The sequence below is a fragment of the Solanum dulcamara genome, chromosome 7 (genome assembly GCF_947179165.1).
Source record: "Solanum dulcamara chromosome 7, daSolDulc1.2, whole genome shotgun sequence".
NCBI classification, from domain to species: Eukaryota; Viridiplantae; Streptophyta; class Magnoliopsida; order Solanales; family Solanaceae; genus Solanum; species Solanum dulcamara.
Genome location: NC_077243.1, coordinates 29,561,808 through 29,585,859, shown reverse-complemented (window position 1 = coordinate 29,585,859; position 24,052 = coordinate 29,561,808).

Below are 24,052 nucleotides of genomic sequence, written 5' to 3'. Positions count from 1 at the left end.
TTTTCTAGACCAAGAACGAGAAGAATGAACCCAGAAAGGTAAGGCTCTTGCATTGTAAGGTTGTAAAAGCTTGAATTTGAGGTAGGTGATAGTCTATATTCCCATATGTGTTTCATATAGTTGTTAAATTACTTCATGATATGCATGTGTGTATATGAATAGGTAAACATGCTAGATTATGTGTGAAATGATCACTTGGTAGCCTGTTATTGTGATGAACCTGTTCTTGGTGGTATAAATATTGTAAACATTAAATGTTCTTATGATTGTAATATCTTGGGATCGGGTTCCATGTTCTGACATATAATTTGGATCGGGTGTCATGTTCCAACACGTATTTGGATTAGGTGTCATATTCCGACACATACTTGGATCAGGTGTCACATTTTGACATAAAGTTAATTGTTTATAGGTCCCTTGAGAGGACACCTGTATGATAATATACCATATGGAAGACATTGAGTTGTGATATTGAGATGTTGTTGATTTATTCTGCATATGTATATGCCTATTGTGTTATATTTACTTGTCTATAATCTACTTACTGGCTAACCGCGTGATCCTGCAGTACACCATTGTCTTTGTGTACTAATACTACTCTTACTCTGCCTTTTTGTTAAGTATAGGGCATATTTAAATGATTACGGAGAGACCTCAGTTGGAAGATTAGATGTTTATTCAAAGTTCAAGGGTGAGCTACTCTATCATGTTGCTGTGGGCTTTTTCATTAATCTTAGTTCTTCTTTTGAGACTCGAATATTTAGACACTATTTAGTATTTTGATTTCTATTGGGGAGTATTTCCCCTTTTATCTCATTGATACTGGTTAGAGTTTTGGTACGGACGACTTTCAGTTCCTAGGATGTATTGACTTCCGCATTTTCATAGTTATTAAAATTATTGGCTGAGTTTATAGGAACTCAGTATTATTTTCTGGTTATATTCCTTCTTTTGCAAGGTATTAATATTTATTTCATAAGTTTATAAGCTGGGGTATAGAAATGGTTCTCCCACTTGAATAAGTATTATGGGTGCTAGTCATGGTGGATTGGGATCGTGATAAAGTTGGTATCAGAGCGTAAGTTTATTGATCTCGTTATTCCAAAACGAGTTTACTAGAGTCTTGTAGAATGGTATAAAGATGTTTGTACTTTTCTTCGAGAGACTACATAATTTTAGGAAAAGTTTCATTGTCTTCCTTCTTTCGTGCTATAACTTGATTCCAATTGATATATGATGATCCAAATTGATGTCTAATCACTTTCACTCTCTTATCTGCAGATGGTTAATATATGTTACAATGGTGTTAGGCCAGTAGCTCCAGTTGAGCCTGAAGAAGAGCCAATTGTTTGAGGGCATGGTAAAGGGAGAGGCAGGAGAGATAAGTGAGGCATAGGAAAAGGGAGGGCAACACCTGCCAGAGTAGAGGTCCCTATTAAGGAGGTGCTGGTAGGTGAGGCCCCTCCGGCTCCCCAAAATGAGTTTGAAGGGGAGGTAAAAGCTAGAGGAACAAAAGTAGGTAGAATAAGAAGAGGGTACCTAAACTGAGGCTGCTGGTATCCCCCCTCTAAATCTAATCTTGGCCAAGCAGATCATGGCATTCCTGAGTGGGCTATTTGGCACTGGCGCCATCCCTACCATGCCCATAACACCAACTATTGTTGACTGTCCATTTGCTTTTATAATTCAGCCAACAGATGAAGTGGTAGGCACATATGCATTCTTCAGGCCACTAATGGATCCTGTGATGACTTGTACTGAGCATGACATGCTCACCAAATTCCTCAAGCTCAAACCTCCAGTTTTCCATGGTACTGAAAATGAGGATTCCTACGATTTTATTCTTGATCGCTATGAGAGACTACACAAGATGGGCATAGTGTATCAAGATGGAGTAGAGTTTATGACTTTCCAACTGCAGAGAGAGGCCAAGTAGTGGTGGAGGGCCTATATAGAGTGTCATTCACCTGTGTTGCTCCTACTCACTTGGGCTCAGTTCCATGCTCTATTTTTAGAGAAATATGTGCCCCACACCTTGAGAGATAAGAAGAAGGATGAGTTTATGGACCTTGAGTAGGGAGAGTTATCATTAGGTACTTATGAGACCAAATTTCATGCACTGTCCGGGTACACTACTCAGCTGGTCACTATTGAGAAGTAGATGATCAAGTTGTTTGTGAAGGGTTTGAACCCCAAAATGAGGTACTTTTTGTTTATATGACTTCATCTGACAGGAGTTTCAATAAGGTCATAGATTTTGTTAGGAAAGTTGAAGGTGTGAGGAAGGATGGGCAAGCCAAGGCTTTGGCTAAAAGGCACAAGAGTGCAGGTAACTTCCAGGGGTCTTATTCTAGAGGGTCAGAAAGGCTGGTGATTGTTTCCCGGCCAATCCAGTCAGCACTGCCAGTTTTCACTGGCAGCTTTTCAGGTACTCTGCAGCAGCATCAGGCCCATGAGGGCTAGAGAGCATCAGTTTCAGGTAGTCGCCTATTTTTTAATCATGGTTGTTTTAATTGTGGAGAGTCAGCCCATATATGGAGGGAGTACCTTCACCCCCGCGGGATAGTTTCAGCACCCTTGCAGACCAGAGTAGTGGTCCACAACAGCTGGAGGGAATAGTGGCAGAGGACATCCACTAGGTATGCGAAGAGGAAATCTGAGAGCCCATGGGGTTGGGGAAGTAGTAGTACAGGTCAGGGAGAAGTCCAGCCAGGCAAAAAGATGGTCCATCAAGATGATCGGGCTGAGTTTTATGCATTCCTAGGAAAGACCAAGGCAGAGGCATCTGACAGTTATCACATGTATTATTCTTATTTGTGACCGGATGGCTACTATTTTATTTGATTCGGGTTCCACTTATTCCTATGTGTCTGTAAGATATGCCTTGGATTTTGATGCATTATGTGATATATTGAATGCCTCTGTTCATGTTTCTACCCCTATTGGAGAATCATTCATAGTCACCCATGTGTATCATTCTTGTTCTGTTGTGTTTATGGGATACCAGACTTGGGTTGACTTAGTGAACCTAGATATGAAAGATTTTGATGTGATCTTAGGCATGACTTGGTTGTCCCCTACTTGGTCGTACTTAATTACAATGCAAAGACTATGGCTCTAGAGATCTCGGGAAGGGAAAGATTAGAGTGGGAAAGGGTTTACAAGCCTAATCTAGTTAAGGTCATATCCTTTCTCCGGGCTAGAAAAATGGTGGGGCAGGGTTGTTTGGCCTATTTGTCCCATATTCAAAATGTGAAGGTTTAGTCTCTTTCTATTGAGTCTATTCCAGTAATGTGTGCATTTTCGGAGGTTTTCCCTTTAGACTTGCCTGGTATGCCCCCTAACTGAGATATATACTTTTGCATTGATTTAGAGTCGGGTACTCATCCAATTTACATTCCTCCCTACTATATGGGTATAGATGAGTTTAGAGAGCTTAAGTCTCAGATTCAGGAGCTTCTTGATAAGGGGTTAATTCATTTCAGTGCTTCCCCTTGGGGTGCTCTGATGTTGTTTTTCAAGAAAAAAGATGGTAGTATGAAAATGTGCATTGACTACCTACAGTTGAATAAGGTCACCATAAAAAATAAATACCCTTTTCCTCATATTGATGACCTATTTGACCAGTTACAAGGTGCTTTAGTCTTTTCAAAGATTGATCTTAGGTCTGTATATCATCAGTTGAAAATTAGACCTGAGGATGTGCCCAAAACAAATTTTAGGTCCAGGTATGGGCACTATGAATTTTTAGTAATGTCCTTTGGGTTGACCAATGCACCTACAACCTTCATGAGTTTGATGAATAGGGAGTTCAAACTATTTCTGGATTCGTTCGTGATAGTGTTTATAGATGATATATTGGTGTATTCAAAAAGTGAATAGGAACATACAAAACATCTTCAAATTATGTTGGGAGTTTTGGGAAGATAAATATTGTATACGAAATTATCTAGGTGTGAATTTTGGCTACCTTAAGCTGCCTTTTTAGGTCACGTTGTTTCAAAAAAGGAGTAATAGTAGACCCACAAAAGATTGAAGCAGTTAAGAATTGGGCTAGGCCTAGTTCTTTAACAAAGGTTAGAAGTTTTGTGGGACTGTCCAGTTACTATCACTGATATGTGCAAACTTTTCTTCTATTGCTACTCACTTGATCAGGTTGACTAAAAAGGAAGTACCATTCGAGTGGACTGATAAGTGTAAAGAGATCTTCCAAAAGCTTAAAACTCTCTTGACCATATCACCAATTTTGGCCCTGTCGGTCGAAGGTAAAGATTTTATTATTTATTGTGTTGCTTCATATTTCGGTTTGGGTGTTGTGTTGATGCAGGATAATAATATTGTAGCATATGCTTTGCGACAATTGAAGGTGCATGAGAGGAACTACCCGACTCATGACATAGAGTTGGAAGCGGTAGTATTTGTACTAAAAAAGAAGTACCATTCGAGTGAACTGATAAGTGTAAAGAGATCTTCTAAAATCTCAAAACTCTCCTGACCACATCATCAATTTTGGCCCTGTCGGTCGAAGGTAAAGATTTTATTATTTATTGTGTTGCTTCATATTTCAGTTTGGGTGTTGTGTTAATGCAGGACAATAATATTGTAGCATATGCTTTGCGATAATTGAAGGTGCATGAGAGGAACTACCCGACTCATGACATAGAGTTGGAAGCGGTAGTGTTTGTACTAAATATCTGGAAACATTATTTGTACGGTGTCAATGTGAGCTTTTTACTAATCACCATATCTTACAACATGTGTTCACCTAGAAGGACTTGAATTTGAGATAGCAAAGGTGGATGGATTTGCTTAAGGACTACGATGTCACTATCCAATACCCAGGCAAGACTAATGTGGTAGAAGGTGCATTAAGCCGGAAGCCAATGAGCATGGGCAGTTTAGCGTGTTTAGGGGCCCTTAAGCGGCTCCTGGCTAGATAAATTCAGGCTTTGGAGGCCAGATTCATAAGGCTAGTCATCTCAGATAAAAGTGGGATAATGGCCGGAGTTGATCTAAAGACCACTTTTATAGAAGAGATCAAGACCAAGCAGTTTGAGGATATATACTTAAATGAAATTAGAGGAAAGGTGTTGATGGGAAAGGCTCCAGACTTAACACTAGATATAGGTGGGGTGCTTCATTTTAGAGAAGGATTTGTGTTCCCTGGGTAGATGGACTAATTCAAAAGATCCTTTTTGAATCTCATGGTTCACGATACTCTATTTATCTTGGAGTGACTAAGATGTATCAAGACTTGAAATGGCTATATTAGTGGTGAGGTATGAAGAAAGACATAGCTGAATATTTAGCCAAGTATCAGAACTGCCAACAGGTGAAGTATGACTACTAAAGACCTGTATGTGTTTTGCAAAGAATGTCCATTCCTGAATGGAAGTGGGAGAAAATAGCCATGGATTTCGTGGTGGGACTTCCTAAGACTTTGGGAAAGCATGAATCTTGGTTTATAGGTTAACGAAGTCAGCACACTTCATTTTGGTTGGAGTGGATTACAATCCACAATAGTTGGCCATAATTTATGTGAATGAGATAGTAAAGCTGCATGAGGTGCTCCTCTTTATCATTTTAGACCGTGATACGCAGTTCACTTCCAAATTTTGGGGTAAGTTTCATAAAGAGTTGGGTACTCAACTCACTTTCAGCACAGGTTTTCATCCACAGATAGAAGGGCAGTCAAAAAGGACTATCCAAGTGCTGGAAGATATGTTGAGGGCATGTGTGATAGACTTTGCAGGACATTGGGACAAGTTCTTGCCCTTGTGTGAGTTCTCCTACAATAAAAGCTACCACTTTAGTATTGATATGGAACCATTTGAAGCCCTGTATGGAAGGGGATACAGGTCCCCCATAGGGTGGTTTAAAGATGGAGAAGTGGAGCCATTGGGGGGTTGACTTAGTGAGGGGTGCTCAAGATAAGGTAAGAAGCATCTAAGATAAGCTTCTAGCGGCACAAAGTCGTCAGAAGGAGTAAGTTGATCGCAAGGTGAGGGATATGACGTTCGAGGCTAGTGAGCAAGTATCACCCATTAAAGGGTTGACGAGGTTTGGCAAAAAGGGAAAACTCATCCCTCGCTATATTGGTCCTTTTGAAATTCTTGATTGTGTAGGGACAGTAGCGTACATATTGGCCTTACCATCTAGATTTTCTGGGGTACACCCGGCGTTCCATGTGTCTATGTTGAAAAAATACCATGGGGATGGGGACTACATCATTAAATGGGACTCGGTATTATTAGACAAGGAACTTCGATATGAGGAAGAGCCAGTTGCAATTCTTAATCTTGACATCCGAACATTGAGGACTAAGGATATCAATATGGTTAAAGTGAAATGGAAACATCGTTTGGTAGAGGAAACTACTTGGGAGACTGAGAAATACATGCAAAACAAGTATCCTCAACTGTTCAACGAAACACCTACTACTTTAGCTTTACTTTAGCCCTATTTTTCCTAGTTGGTCACTCGGGGATGAGTGATGGGTAAATTGATATCTATTTTAATGACTTGTTCTCGTCGTTAGGGATACGCCAATAGGGAAGGATTTCATTACAGAAAGCTTTGGGTAGTAACTTGAAAAAATTTGAGCCTAGGACAGACTTGGATGAATTCTAAGTCAGGTGAAGTCTAGGGTGATCATGTGAATGATGGGAGGTCAAATTTATAATTTTATTAGACAAGATGATACATAGCATTTACAGCTTTGCGGAATAATATTTGGTCAAGTAAAACTCTTAGAATCAAATTTGGCGTGAAGGGTATAATTTTAATGTATCTTTGGAAGGGGTGTATTGAGAAATGGGGGCCTGGAGCAAAAACACCGAGCTCACTATTTCCACATATCTTGCCAAAGAGGGATTATTCCTACCAGAATGAGATTATTCCCACCATAGCTGGGCCACCAGAGTGGGATCTGTCCCACCACAGAGGGACAGTCATGACTTAAGTCATGAAAAAACCATAAACGGCCAATTCTGCAATAATCAGTTTCTAAAACCCCACGAGGCAACCTAGGGAGATTTCCATTGATTTTTCATGGATTTTCATGCTTAAGGTAAGGTGTTTACTCGCTAGATTCATACTTTGATTCCTAGAAACTAGAAGTATGGGTGATAATCATTGGGGGAGGGTTTGAACTGAAAATCTATTGTGGGAAAGTTAGGTTGATGGGTTTGGCCTAGGGAGTGATTTTTTTTATATTTCTTGATAGTTGGCTATTGTATTGATTCTTGATATGTATTTAATGTTTTCTAGACCAAGAACGAGAAGAACGAACCCGAAAAGGGAAGGCTCTTGCATTGTAAGGTTGTGAAAGCTTGAATTTGAGGTAGGTGATGGTCTATTTTTCCATATGTATTTCATATATTTGTTAAATTTCTTCATGATATGCATGTGTGTATATGAATAGGGAAACATGCTAAATTATGTGTGAAATGATCACTTGTTGGCCTGTTATTGTGATGAACCTGTTCTTGGTGGTATAAATATTGTAAACATTGAATGTTCTTATGATTGTGATATCTTGGGATCGGGTGTCACATTCCAACATATAATTTGGATCAGGTGTCACATCCTGACACGTATTTGGATCGGGTGTCACATTCTGACATATACTTGAATCGGGTGTCACATTCCGACACAAAGTTGATTGCTTGTAGGTCCTTTGACATCTGAAAGACATTGAGTCATGATATTGAGATGTTGTTGACTTATTCTATATATGTATATCCTTATTGGGTTAAATTTACTTATCTATGATCCACTTACTGGCTAACCGCGTGATTCTACCAGTACACCATTACTGTTTATAATAACAACAATAATAATAACAATAATAATAATAATAATAATAATAATAATAATAATAATAACAATAATAATAATAATAATAATAATAATAATAATAATAATAATAATAATAATAATAATAACAATAATAACAACAACAATAATAATAACAATAGGATCCGCTTGCTTGTATCGGGGATTAGTTGGCCGACCTTAGTAGGATGACCGACTTATGAATCACCATAGGACTGGAGGTTAGGTTTATGCCCCCCTCCTTGTATTTTTCCATTTTTTATCTAAAAAAAAGCACCAACAACCATAAAAATAAAGGTACAATATGACAAAAAAAATCCAAGTGAAAAGATTTTATCAATTAACTTAAACACATGATAATATAAAAAATCAAATAGTAATAGTAAAGTTAATGGAAAGTGAATCAACCTAGCTTTAGCATATCCTACAGTAAAAAAGAATAAAAATAATAATATCAACATCCATTAACTAAAAAATCATGTATTAAAGAAAATAAATTATTAATTAATAAATCATCAATCTAATACTGTCCACAAATACGAATAAAACAAAATAATGGAAAGTCATCTATACAGTAGGCAAAACCAAACAATAATAATAGAATTTGAACTAACAATCATAAACAGTAACAAAATTCAATAACATAGAAAATAGAGCAAGCAATAGAGATAAGAGTTACCGGTCTCGAAGATCGACAGAGAGATTTTTTCATTAGTCAATTAATATAAGTAAATCACTTTAGCAATACCACAAAAGACTAAATCAAATTCAAAGACATAATATCCAACAAAATATCAATGAATTCATGATTAACTTAGTATTAACAATAGGAATGATTAACCCAAATTAGGAACAACATCTTAACAATAAACAAATGACTATAAAATCAAATTATTAACAAAACATATCCAAAAGAAAAGAAAACTATCATATCTTTTTAACAAATAATTAAATAATCAAAACCAAACATATATGATAATAGATATCACTGATAGAGAGATATAATGGAGACAACAGCAATAAAGTAAAAAAAGTAATAGAAACAAATCACAATAATTATATCTATCATAAAACAAAGTAGATCTATAAACAAAAAAAGTAAAAATAACAATGGTGGAAAAATAAAATAAAGGAGAGATAGAGTTGTGTTAATGTTGGGTTCTTACCGGATTTATCATCGCAATAGCTAATTATTTTTTTCCAAAGATGGAGCCACCCCGGAGGTTATTGATTTAACACTATTAGACTTTATTTTTTAACTTGCAAAATATAACGTCTAATGTAAACTTAAACTTAAATTTCTGTCTTTTTAAAATGGGGAGGCCTCGAAAATCGACGGAGATATTTTTTCATTGGCCATTTTCAATTTGTACTATATAATATATAAACTTGATGTTAGATTTCATATTACCGCTTGAGCCTATCAAAACAGTAAATCCGGCCAACCAAGTACCTCATGTTGTACCAAAATTTTGAAAATTCAAATGGCAAAACTGGACTTTATATCCTTCATAAAAGTTGTTGTAGATATATGTATTAAGCTTGCACAAAATAACTAATCACCACAAAATAAGTTTTGTACAAAAGGATATGATCAAAATACTAACAATTGTACATGTGGAAATTTTAAATCAAGAATCTGGACAGAATTTGTCATATGTTGCGTTCTATTTTTTGACTCAATAACAGTAGATCTAGGCTCCAACATAAACATAAGAGTTGTAGGTACGTGTTTTATATTTCCAAAACATACTTATTTACTAAAAACAAATCTCTATACAACAAGATATGCCAAAATTACTAACAACTACATAGTTTCTAAACCGAATTTGACTTACTTAACTCAATGGAGGGGTTGCTTTGTTCTAGCTGAAAGTACAAGCTTCTTTGGAGACTTTGTGAGGGAGAAAAAGAGAATAGAATGGAGAGAGTTATGTGTTTCTAAGGGAGAAAAAGAGAAGAGAATGGAGAGAGTAGTTTTGAAAGAATTTTTGTTTGAAATTTTAATTTTTCATCTTGGAGATCACACGAAAATCTTAGACTCCCTAAACAAGTAGTTTGAACAATTAGTCAACCAAAAATCAAAAGTTCTTTGGCTTCTTATATTGATTTTCTTAAAAAAGTTTTTTGGCTTCTTATGTTAATTAAAAGAAAAGTTAATTGGCTTCTTGTGTTAATTAAAAGAAAAGTTATTTGGTTTCTTGTGTTAATTAAAAAAAAGTTATTTGATTTCTTGTGTTAATTAAAAAAATTATTTGGTTTCTTGTGTTGATTAAATTATTGAATATGAGTGAGAAATCATTCTCAAAATGACTTAACGAGTCATTACAAAAATAATAAATGTATCGATATGTAACACAAAAAATAAAAAATGTAATCGATATTTTGGAAGATATATTTTGTTGTAAAGAATAAATTATAGTTCTATGTTGTGTACATTTGAACATGATTGTAAAAATAGTGTGACAATTAAAATTTACAATGACAATAAATTGATAAGAATTTTATTATTTACGAACCTAAGAATGCTTATCTATAAATTATTAAAAGGGAAAAAATGAGAATAAAGTCATGAAAATTCTAAAATAAAGATAATTATTAATAAAAAAAATTATAACTAAAAAATGTGTAAATTTTTTTTTTTGTATTCTTTAACGATCAGGAAGTCTGAAGACGTTAATTTTGAGCACAGAGAGCCAAAATTGGGTGTCAAAAGTTTGCCCTTCTTTGCTCGATGATGAAGAATGAATTATCAGGCAAAACGTTGACTGAGTAGCCAATTTTGGCCGACTTGCGAGATGGTCGTGGTGTGACCGGGTGGAATGATATGGGATTGTGAAAAAATATTATGACTGAGACTTTGATTTCAAGTCGCCCACATATCTCTGATTTTACGAGAATCAGGCCATGTGTAGTTCTAGATACAAAGTTGTGGTAAATTTTGATTGATTCTCAAAATTTTCCCCAGTGTTGAATCGTGATGACACTATTTTCTTTTGTGATAATGGTAGAAAGAATTTATTACAAATGGAGGGGAAAATGTAATGTAAAGGGTATTCGACTGGCGGGGCAAGCATGTGACGTAAATGATCTCTCATTGGCAGGACAACAAAATGTAAAAGCTAGAGTGTGGATACATGCATTAAAAGGTGGGTGCATGTAAAAATATATTGAAATGCTCGTATTAGAAGGTGAGTGCCTATAAAAGGTATTAAAATATTCGTATCAGAAGGTGGGTGCCTATAAAATATACTGAAATATCCGTATTAAAAGGTGGCTTCTGTAAAATGTACTGAAATACCCGTATTAGAAGGTGAGAGCCTGTGGATGGTATTGAAATACCCGTATTAGAAAGCGGGCGCCTGTGGAATGTATTGAAATACCCATATTAGAAGGTGGGCACCTGTAAAATGTATTAAAATACCCATATTAGAAGGTGGGTGCCTATAAAATATAATGAAATACCCGCATTAGAAGGTGGGCACCTATAAAATGTAATGAAATACCCGTATTAGAAGGTGGACACCTATGAAATATAATGAAATACCCGTAGTAGAAGGTGGTGCCTATGAAATATAATGAAATACCCGCATTAGAAGGTGGGTGCCTATAAAATATAACAAAATACCCGCATTAGAAGGTGGGTGCCTATGAAATGTAATGAAATGCCTGCATTAGAAGGTGGTACTTGTAAAATGTAATGAAATGCCCGCATTAGAAGGTGGGCTCCCATCATATGTAATGAAATGATCGCATTATAAGGTGGGCGCTTTTATTTGAATTTAAAATGCGTGTCTCTGAAGGCGAAAAACATGAGCTTTTTTTGTGTTTGTTTTTTTAAGAAATATTGAAAAGTAAACAAGACAGAATCAAATCTTGACTTCAGTTGGTACCAATAATTAGCACTGTGCATAAGAATTTCACTGTCTTTTCTCAGCTAACCGAGACCGAACATCAAAGTAATTCCTATAGTTTCAAGTGGTACCTCAAACATACTTAAGTGTCGACACGATTTGTTCATCTTGTTTCAAAACAAAGTTTAGAACTATATTTGTCCCTCATGTTTCAAGTACCCTCACCATAAAAAGTCCTAATTTTCAAATATTGGAATATTATAATTTTATGACATGTAATGACCATGAAGGTCATTTTTGGATTTTTTATAAAATGACCATTTTACCCCTCTCTTTAGTTGCCTCGAGCTGTTTTTGAATTGTACCGGGTGTTGGTTTTAGAAAATCTTATGAAAAGTTAAGTCTTTGGAAATTTTGAGTTTTCATAAGCTTTAAGTGTTCAAAAGTGATATTTGGGGTCAACCGAAGCTACAGGTCTCAAAACGGAATTCCGTCGATTCCAGCAGCTCTGGAATGTTGAAATTGGCCTAGGAGAGTTTACGAAATCAGTCTTGGAGTTGTAACCAAGATTTGAGATTTTGAGTTGATAATTTAAGGAATTTTAGGCTAAGGTTTGACTTTGGTCAATTTTTGGAGTTCCGATGCTTGGAATAGAATTCTGATGACTCCGTTGGATTTTGGGGATGGTTTTTGTTCTAGAAGAAGTGTTGGCCAAATATGTAGAGGTCCCGAGCCCATTGTTGGTTTAGTTTTGACTTTTTGAGTTTCGAGTCAACAAGACCTCGAATTCGAATTATGATGGTTCCATCAACTCCGAAATGGCCAAATAAGGCTATTAGCATTGTTGCATGACTATCAAGACATTCGATACGAATTAGGGGTCATTTGACACTTTTGACATTGAAAGTTAGCATATGGTTGACTTTGGTCAACATTCTTGGAAAACACGCTCGGATGAAAATTTTGACAACAAGGTTAGTTCCAAAATATCGAGTTTGGTCTAGAACGACCCTTTATTTACTTCCTGAAGTTTTTGATCTAATTCTGAGGCCTATTATGGAATTTGACTTAAAATGGCACTTGGATGTGGGATCCATTTTTATTAAAATGGTCTCGTATGATAATTTCGAATGTGCCATTGATTCCGAAATGTAGTATTTAGTGGGTAGCATATTTGGTTTAGTTTTATCGGATTCTGAACAAATTCCGAGGGTCCTTTCAGAGATTTTAAATAATGCAAAAACTAGAAAAATCTGGTGCAAAATTGCAAATTTTTCTCTGAACTTTGAACCCTCATTTCTTGAACTTTTCAAGTCCAAAACTAGTGATTCAAGAGTCTATCTTCAAGAGATTTTTATGAGAAATCCGTTGGTCAGCTCAGAATCTTGAGGGGAGGGTTTCAATTAAGGTAAAATCTTGATTCTAGTTGCTGCAATGTCCATTTTTGGAATTGATTTTTGAAGAATTTTGAAAATTTATTTTTTGATCTATATAAACCCGATTTTGATGATTCAAGGATCTATGTTCAAGAGAATTTTGTGGGTAATCCTCTGGTAAACTCAAAATCTTGTGGGGAAGCTTCGTGTGAGGTAAATTTATGAATCTAGCTACTATTTTGGCCATTTTCGAATTGAAATTGTGTGGAATTTTGGAAGATTGTAACTTGATTATTTGAACTCCATTTTTAGTGATTTTTAAGGCTAGATTGTGGGGGTTTTCGTAAGAAATGTCATGGTATAGTTTGTTTGGATTGGAAAGGTCTAGTTTTTTCAGAATTCGCTGATCAAGAAGCTGTCATTTTTATCTTTTAGTTTGAATTTTCTGAATTTTGGTTGCATGCTCATATTGCGAATCTTCCCACCCCGAATTGTGTTGTAGTGTTGATTTGTGAACTTGAGGTGACGTTTAGAACCTATTTTGGGCTCAAATCCAAAATTCTAGACGCGGCCCCCACATTCCCCTCTTTAAATCCCAAAATTGGTCCATCTCCAAAAATTATGAAATTAGTGTCTAAATGATCATATCAATGTTATGCTTCTATTTTTGACAGCGTGGCAGCATTTTGAGACTGTTCATAAGGGAAAGTCTTTGGTACTATAATTTAGAGCTTACGTGTTCAGCCTACAAGTAGGCTACGATTTTTCTTTCTTTAGATTGAGTTGGAATGTGTGAAAGCATGTTGAAATAGTTGGAATTTGGGTTGGGTAGCTTAGGTGTTAGAAATCATTCTTTAGAATTGTTATTAGGTTTTCGGATATTTGGAAACATGTGTGTCTTACCATTATTTGTTAGTATTATAAGAAGAGTTGAATGAGAATGTTGCTAATATTGCAGAGTATGTTGGCCTTATTATAGGTTGTAAACCTGCTTAAGTTGCTCCGGCGTCACTCCGACAAACTTAGATCCTTGTAGAATGGAGTAGCGAGCTAGTGCCTGGTAGTTGGCCTTAGCTAGGCAATACCCTTGCTCTTAATAACACCTTTATCCATAACTTGGTATAATCATGACTCTGAGATGAGTCGATAATACTATACTTCATGATCGTTTGACTTTGGCTCCGGTTCAAGTTCAGGCAACATATCAGTTGACACATTGGTGAGGTGATTCTATGTATTGTTGTTGCTAGTTGGAAAGGAGAATATTCGGCAATATGGGATAAATTATCTGTGAGCATCTGGGTACCTAATCCCAGCCTCCATTCTGAATTATCTGCGAGCATTCGGGTATCTAGTCCCGGCCTCCATTCTGAATTATTGGGGAGCATCCGGATACCCAGCCCCGGCCTCTACTACTTGCTAGTATGATGAGCATCCGAGTACCTAGTCTTGGCCTCAATCATATCAAAATGTTATGATGAGCATTCGGGTACCCAATCTCGGCCTCGACCACACAAATGTATTATGGCAAGCATTCAGGTACCCAGTCCTGGCCTTGGCCACGTTAGACATTCGGGCGAGCATCTGCTTCCCAGTCCCGGCCTTGACCCCTAAGTCACCCTTATTCATTGACTCTTGGAGATTCTAGGTTTGCAAAGATACGATTCTTTAGTTTCTAACTTCGCAAATTCTTGGTTTCCAGCCTTGGTAGTTGTAGTTATTCTGTATGCTCGGTGGCCTTATGGGGTACATTAGGGTTTTTATTTAACTTGCGCATGAGTGTCCCTGCTAGGCTTATAGGACCCAATTGGGTAAGTTAGCAGTAATTCTCGTAGATAGTACTCTTTTAACTTTAGATGCTTGTGTTGATTCCTATTTAGGCTTATTCCTCTTTTTTATATCGTTTTCACATTTGTAGCTCAGTCGGCCTATGATGCCTACTGGGTACCTGTTATCTTGGTACTTATACTATACTTTGTATCTACTTTCGTGATACAGGACCGAGCATCAGCTACCGTCGTGGATACATCAAGCCTGTTGTAGTTAGCTTCGAAGACTAGGGTGAGCATTTGGCATTTTTGGATCATTTTTGCTCCTTCAATATGGATGGCCCATCTTTTGCCTTTTAAGACTAGCCAGTTATTGTATATATAGTTTTGGTCCACTTTTGGCACTTGTACTTGTCTTTTAGTTTGTAGCAACTCTATACTTTTCACTTCCAGATTCTGGGAGGGATCTTTAGTTGTTTATATCATGTTTTGGTTTACTTCCGCTTATTCTTTCTGCTTATCTTCCATGTGACCAGGAGGTCACGGGTTCAAGCCTGGAAACAGCCTCTGGCAGAAATGCAAGGTAAGGCTGCGTACAATAGACCCTTGTGGTTGGGCCCTTCCCCGGACCCTGCGCATAGCGGGAGCTTTAGTGCACCGGGCTACCCTTTTATCTTTATAGTTCGCCACTCTTTTTTAGTTTCTTCCCTCAAACCCATTACTTGAAGCTCTGGGCTGACGGGTTGACTTACCTATTGGTGGGTGATAATAGGTGTCATCATAACCTGAGAAAGAGTGAAAAATTAGTATTAGAGCCCTAGGTTCGTTGGTCTCACTTGTACAGAGCTAACGTCTAGTAAAGTCTCGCGGATAGGTGGGAGACGTCCGTAACTTATCTTCAAGAGGCTATAGAAAGTCATTAGGAACATTCTCTGCGTTGTATCATTTTGTAAAGTATTGTGTCTTATTAGTGTCCTGAAATCTCATTTGTTCCACTCTTTTGCAAAGATGGTTCATACGCACGGTACCACCGGTTGTGATAACACACCAGGGCATAGCAGGCCTAGTGGTCAACCCCATGGAATAGATAGGGGAGCAGCACCAGCTCCTAATCCAGATATAGCGCTTGAGAGTGTAGATGAGCACCTGGACTCCCTTATTCTTCCTCAGCTGTAGGGGCCATAACCAGCATCACCGCCCCCAGCTACACCAGTTATGACCCCATCACTACAGTCATCGATTATACTGCTCCTTACTGCTATTATGGTTGTACCACAGGCTCCATCCCTATTAGTGAGCATACCAGCACTATGGGATCCGCCCGCCCAGCCAACACTTGAGGTTCAGCCACCTCCACCAGTTGTTGCACCCGCGCTAGTAGTTTTGAAGGGTGTGATGTCATTACAGGAGCAGGAAATGTTAGGGGTATTTTAGATGCTGTCACCCCCGACATTTTCTAGAGCCATTGGCGAGGATGCCATAGAGTTCTTAACTACCTTTCAGGAGAAGCTTCATTTATTGGGTCTTGTGGAGTCTAGAGGCACCGACTTCACCGCTCACAAGTTCAGAGATATAGCCAGGTAGTAGTAGCACTCTTTTTTATAGCCCAGGCCAGCTGGGTCACCACCAATTACATAGGCCCAGTTCCTAAAGGCTTTCCTAGCTTGATACATCCCTAGGAGTGTTAGGGACCAAATTCGGGATCAGTTTACTTGGTTTGAGTAGGGCCACATGACGATTACTGAGTACGAGGCCAGATTTCATCCATTATCTCGGCATGCCACTATGATTCTACCCACCGAGGAGGAGAGAGTACGATATTGTATGCATGGATTGAGACCTTACCTGAGGTAGGAGACCAAGCATTTGGTTTATGTGGGCTACTCTTTTGTGGATATGGTGGATCATGCCCGCATGATTGAGATTATTCATCGCCAGGCCCAAGGGGGCAGCGATAAGAGACCTAGGCATCAGGACAACTATAGTGGGATAAGTCTAGGGGCCATGATAGTTATGACTGGCCCCGCCAATGGTTCCAACAAGATAGGTACCAGTAGGGTCAGTCCACTTGGCCGGTTCAGGCCGCCCTGCCAGAAGTTGAGAGTAGTCAACCCTATTCTGGGGGTTCCACTGTAGGGTAGAGCTCGATGGGATCACATCCGCTTTCTTCCTACCGCAGACAAATTATCATGGGCCGCTCAGCTTTGTGATGCTTTAATTATAGTTTATTAGAGCACTGGGCTAGAGAGTGTCTCGGCTGGGCTAGACCGTTGGCAGTAGCATTGCCTCCACCAAGAGTTATAGATCAGGGTTAGAGTTGTGATAATAGTCAGCAAGGAATTCGGGGAGGTCCCTAGGAAGGCAGGTCAGGTGGTAGGGCAAATGATCGTGGGTGTGGCCGACAGGGCCATTTCTATGCTGCTCCGATGAGGGCAGAAGCTGAGGCATCAGATGACATTATCACAGGTACTATCCTTATTTGTCAACAAACTGTTTTAGCTTTATTTGATTCAAGTTCCATATATTCCTATGTGTCTATATATTTTTCTCCACATCTGGGTATTTCTTATGAGTCACTTGAGGTGCCGTCACATGTTTTGACCCCGGTAGGGGATTCTTTAGTAATGGATCAGGTTTGTAGATCCTATGTGATGACTATTAAGGGGAATGAGACTCAGGCATATCTTATTTTACTTGATATGCTGGACTTTGATGTTATTCTGGGCATGGATTGGCTATTCCCTTATCATGCAGTTTTGGACTGTTACATTAGCTATGCATGGAATTCCCCCGGTCTTATAGTCGCTCGTCGACTGGGATCATATCCTTTATGCGGGCTCAGTGACTAGTTGCATCCGGGTGCTTGACGTACTTAGTATATGTCCGTGATATGTCCAATGAGGCCCTTACTATTGATTCAGTCCCTGTAGTTTGGGAGTTTACTAATATCTTCCTGACTGACCTACCTGGCCTACCCTAAGAGAGAGATATTTACTTTGCCATAGATTTGGAGCCGGGCACTAAGCCTATTTCTAGACCACCTTACCGTATGGCCCCAATAAAGCTGAAGGAGCTCAGTGTGCAACTTAAGGATCTTCTAGGTAATGGCTTTATTTGCCCAAGTGTGTCACCATAGGGTGCACCTATCCTGTTTGTTAAGAAGAAGGATGGGACTATGCGGATGTGTGTTGATTACAGGCAGCTGAAAAAGGTGACGGTGAAGAAACATTACCCCATACCTAGTATTAACGATCTATTTGACCTACTTTAGGGTGCCGTGGTATTTTCTAAGATTGATTTGATATTCATCTACCACTAGTTGAGGATTAGGGCAGCGGACATCCCTAAGACCACATTTAGGACTTGTTACAGCCACTATGAGTTCCCGGTGATGTCTTTTGGGTTGACTAACGCCCCTGTTGTGTTTATGGACTTAATGAATCAGGTGTTTAGGTCGTACTTGGAATCATTTGTCATTGTCTTCATAGATGACATTCTGGTATACTCACGGAGTCGGGATGAGTATGACCGATATTTAAGAGTAGTGGTATGGACTTTGAGAGATCAATGGCTTAATGCCAAGTTCTCAAAGTATAAGTTTTGACTGCAGTCCATAGCATTCTTGGGGCACGTGGTGTCCAAAGATGGAATTATGGTAGATTCGGTGAAGATTAAGGTTATCCATGACTGGTCTAGGCCCACATCTGTGACTGAGATTCATAGCTTTGTCCGATTGGTAGGGTACTATAGGTACTTTTATTGAGATATTTTCTACCATAGCAGCACTTTTGACTCGATTGACTCGCCAAGATGTTTTGTTTATGTGGTCGTAGAAGTGTGAGAGGAGCTTTCTGAGATTCAAGGAGTTGCTTACCATTGCTCCTATATTGACTTTTTTGGTTGAGGTTGAGAGATTCACTATTTATTGTGATGCATCTAGCATTGGTTATGGTTGTGTAATAATACAGCAGGGCTCGGCTAGTTAGCTTTCCCTTTTGTCTCCCTTACCATTGATTTTGCAGTTGTGCCATTCCTTGTTAGATAGGTAGCTAGAACAGCTTTGTTTGGTATTGGGAGTTGTGGTTTTGGTTGGATTAGAAGGTTGTCGTAGTTAGAGGTTGACCCATGGGGTTAGTGGTTGAATGGTTCTTCATACAATTGTGTTTAACTAGATTTGATTTGATTAGTAACCCTCCTCTACCATTCTAGTTTTCTCGTCTTAGATGATTGTCCTTATTAATTTGCCTTGATTGGTTAGTAGTTGAAAAGTTGGTTGTCAAAGTAGTATGTGATGGAGGTGTAGCATCTTTAGAGTTATGGTAGATTCTGCTTATTGATTCCACTTTATGACTTATTGGTATTTCCAGTCCTTAGATGCGGAGTTGAGGTTTACTTTCTTTTACCTACCTAGTAGGCAAGTTGGTTGGAAATATCATATATAGGATGGGGACAAGGTAATTCGTGGAGTGTGAGATTTTGAATTTGTTTAGGATGGAAAGCTTGATTTCGGCATATTCGGTAGATTGTGGTGTTTGTGAGTTAGAGTAGATACCCTTGGACTATTACTGATTGGTTGTCCATGCTTGTGCACCGCCTACCGTCTTGGTTTCCCTTGTACAAAGATGATTGGCTCAAACTTAAGGCGGTAAAGTGTTTTGTGGGCACACAATGCTGGTTTTTCAGAAGTTTCTATGGTAGAAATGAGTCACTAGGGTTAAACTTAATGTGGTCTTGTCATTCACGGTACCATCATCCTTTGGAGTGGAGTGTTTAGTTCCAGAAGGTGAGTTTCAGTTTGGGTTCTTGGTTTTTCAAGTTGAAATTGGGATTTGGGGCTTTGCCTGGGGTGTCTCCTTGTTTTGGTTGTTATCATCCTCCAATGTTCAAATAGCGTATGTAAATCCTTCGATATTGGTGTTGTATGGTTCGATAGGAGATTTTCAAATTGCATTGAAGGTTTTCAGGATTAGCTAAGGACCGGTAGAATGGCCTTAGTAGCCTGGAGAAAAGGATTTGGAAACATCAGACAAGTATTTGGAATTTTGAGTGAGTTGTGTCTGCCATGGTCCTGTATTACTCATTTCAGTGGCTTTGGATTAGTTTGGTCATCCTCAGTTGAAATCTAGTGTTTTTGGTCAAGTTTGAAAGCCGGAGTTGGAGCCCAAGAAAGGACTGGAGGAGTTTTTTGAGTTGGAAGTGAATTTGAGGATTTTCCTCTCAGCCTAAGTTCTGTGATAGCGTTGTTCGACCCAAGAGGGTGTCCGAGGTTTAGGCAAAGCATGCATGCTGGAACCCTTGTCCTTTCGTGCCTCCAGGCAGTGACTGTACTTTTATTTTTGCGGATGAAAGTTTTTTTAGTAGTAGATGTTATAATGACCCTGAAGGTCATTGTTAGAATTTTTGTAAAATGACCATTTTACCCCTCCCATTAGTTGCCTCGAATTTCTTCTGATTGGTGCCGGGTGTTGGTTTTAGAAAATCCTATGAAAAGTTAAGCCGTTGAAATTTTGAGTTTTCATAAGCTTTAAGTGTTCAAAAGTGGTATTTGGAGCTAACTGGAGCTATGGGTCTTGGAATGGAATTTCACCAATTCTATCAGTTCCAGAATGTCAAAATTGGCCCGGGAGAGATTACGGAATCAGTTTTGGAGTTGTAACCAAGATTTGAGGTCTTGAATTGAGATTTTGAGGAATTTTAGGCCAAGGTTTGACTTTGGTCAGCTTTTGGAGTTTCAATGCTCAGAATGGAATGTCGACGACTCTGTTGGATTCGTGGGATGGTTTTTAGTATAGAAGAAGTGTTGGCTAAATTTTTAGAGGTCTCGAGCCCATTTTGGTATTTTGAAGGCCTAAGTTGGTTTAGTTGCAACTTTTCGAGTTTTGGGTCAAGAAGACCTCGAATTTGAATTTTGATGGTTCCATCAGCTCAAAAATAGCCAAACTAGGCTAGTAGCATTATTGGCATGACTATTGAGGTAATCGATATGAGTTTGGGTCATTTGACGCCTTTGACTTTGAAAGTTAGCATATGGTTGACTTTGGTCAACATTCTAGAAAAAGTGTTCGGATGAAAATTATGACAGCAAGGCTAGTTCTGAAATATTGATTTTGGTCTAGAACGATCCTTCATTTTCTACCTGAAGTTTTTGGTCTAATCTCGAGGCCTCTTGTGGAATTTGACTTAAAATGGCACTTAGATGTGGGATCCATTTTTATTAAAATGATCTCGTATGATAATTTTGAATGCGCCATTGAGTCCGAAATGTCGTATTTAGTGGGTAGCATATCTGGTTTAGTTTTATCGGATTCTGAATAAATTCCGAGGGTCCTTTCAGAGATTTTAAATAATGCAAAAACTAGAAAAATCTGGTGCAAAATTGCAAATTTTTCTCTCAACTTTGAACCCTCATTTCTTGAACTTTTCAAGTCCAAATCTAGTGATTCAAGAGTCTATCTTCAAGAGATTTTTATGAGAAATCTGTTGGTCAGCTCGGAATCTTGAGGGGAGGGTTTCAATTAAGGTAAAATCTTGATTCTAGTTGCTACAATGTCCATTTTTGGAATTGATTTTTGAAGAATTTTGAGAATTTATTTTTTGATCTATATAAACCCGATTTTGATGATTCAAGGATCTATGTTCAAGAGAATTTTGTGGGTAATCCTCTGGTAAACTCAAAATCTTGTGGGGAAGCTTCGTGTGAGGTAAATTTACGAATCTAGCTACTATTTTGGCCATTTTCGAATTGAAATTGTGTGGAATTTTGGAAGATTGTAACTTGATTATTTGAAATTCATTTTTTGTGATTTTTGAGGCTAAATTATGGGGTCTTTTGCAAGGAATGTCATGGTATAATTTATTTGAATTGGGAGGATCTTTTTTAAAAAAAATTCGCTGATCAAGAAGCTTCCATTTTTATCTTTTAGTTTAAATTTTGTGAATTTTGGTTGCATGCTCATATTGCGAATCTTCCCACCCCGAATTATGTTATAGTATTGATTTATGAGCTTGGGTGACGTTTAGAACCTACTTTGGGCTCAAATCCAAAATTCTAGACACGAGTCCCACATTCCCCGTTTTGACCCCGAAATTGGTCTGTCTCCAAAAACTATAAAATTAGTGTCTCAATGACCATATCAACATTGTGCTTCTATTTTTGACAGCGTGACAGCGTTCCGAGACCTCTCGAAAGGGAAAGCTTCAGCACTGTAATTTAGAGCTCGCGTGTTCAGCCTACATGTAGGCTACAATTTTCCTTTTCTTAGATTGAGCAAGAATGTGTGAAAGCACGTTGAAATAGTTGTAATTTGGGTTTGGTAGCTTAATGGTACATCTTAAAATTTTAAGAACCTCGTATCTTTTTCTCTGAATTTTTAGGACTTAAATTTGTTAGGGTCTTTTAATTTAAGTTTATTTAATTTCTTTCAAAAAACATTAAGTGGCGACTCTTCTTTTCTAAAATTATTTTTCTCTATAAAGTTGAAATTAATTTCAAACTGTCTTTTGTTGACATAACAACGATTATTATTGTATCATCTCTAATTGTTGTTGGAGACGACATCTTATGGTCTCTCAGTTGTTTGTGAGGGCATTTATTGGTGTTGTTTCTGAGATGCCTTTATATATATATATATATATATATATATATTTCCCCACTCTATATTGATGCCTCAAAAAGTTTGAGGTCGGATATTATCTCATGTGAAGTTAAGGGATCATTTAACCTGCAAGAATCAAATAACAAAGTATTAGAGTCGCTCACATATCATAAGACTAAGAGAGATTAGAGTTTGGTCATGTGGCCAAGTGATGTGTCCGATTTGGAATAGAATGTTAGTGTGATTCTCCCATGAATTCCAAGGATAATGTTGTTCCTCTTTTGTCGCTGTCAGAAGGATTGAATGATTGAGGGAGTTTTGAACTCTTGATTTTGAAAGTGAAGGTCGAAACTCCATATTTCATAACTTGCGATGCTCGAGAAAAAAAAAAACTTATGTCCTATGCTCTGGGATCAAAGTCGAGTGAAGGCTTGAATGTAAGGTCAATATTGACACTGATGTCAGGGAGATTTGGATTGAGAAAATTGTTGATTTGCGCTCTTAGCAGATCTTTGGACAACATATTTGAACTATTTCAAAAAATTTTGCCTAGTTTTTAAATTTTGAAGAAGTTATTTTGAAACAATGAAAGGCTGAACCCTTATGTAGTTGCCTATGTATCTTGCCAGGACAAGAATCAGGTCAAAATGCAGTTCAAACATAAACATTTCTATGCGTCTTTTGTATGATTACTATGGATTAATGATTGTGTTTAAAAGAGGTGAGGCTATGAGTTAGAGTTTAGCTCTGAACCAATGTATTTCTAGAATGTAAAAAATGTATTGGAAAATTTTTAATAATTCTTGAACTAGATGATAAAGTTCAAAAAAATGATCTTAAAGGTCAAAATAGATGTAAAAATAAAATAAAATGATATGACTCAGAAAGACAGTCGTAGAGACTGAAATGAATGTGAAGTATTAAAAAAAATTCCAAGCTCAACATAAGTTGACCAAAATTGTTGAACAATGTGGACGTGGCTGAAAATGATGTGTAAAGTATATATGCGCAACTAAAGAATCTGCAGTAAACCTAAGATAAAATATAGAATATACAAAAACATGTATCAAACAAAATATAACAAATAAAAAATAGAAATTCATACAGCTCAAGTATTAATAAATAATAGTTGGACAACTGCGAGAAGATGTATAGTAATCTAAACACGCCTACTCTGAAATTATGGAGTTTTGAAAAGATTTTGGAGAAGTGCAAGACACTTCATCGCATGTTCAGTGTGTGATAGTGTATAATTACGATTCGATAGAAATAAAGTGACAAATAAATAGAGTGTCAATAAATATACAACTATGATCTATAAATAAATATTTAATTAAAAGATTGATAATAATGTAAAGAATTTATATGTAAATAATGAACACAAATTTATGTACAAAATAAAAAATTCACAGGCTTCGAAAAGAATCAAAGAGAAAAAAATATATATTGACATGTGAAAAATATGAACAATAATACATCCCTCAATTAAAAAATTGAGTCTATCATGGTTAAAACCTGGATTATCCCCAGCAGAGTCGACAAACTGTTATGCCCTATTTTTATCGAGGTTGGACAAAGCACAACTTATAGACTCTAAAAGGATTAATTGTTATATAGAGTCG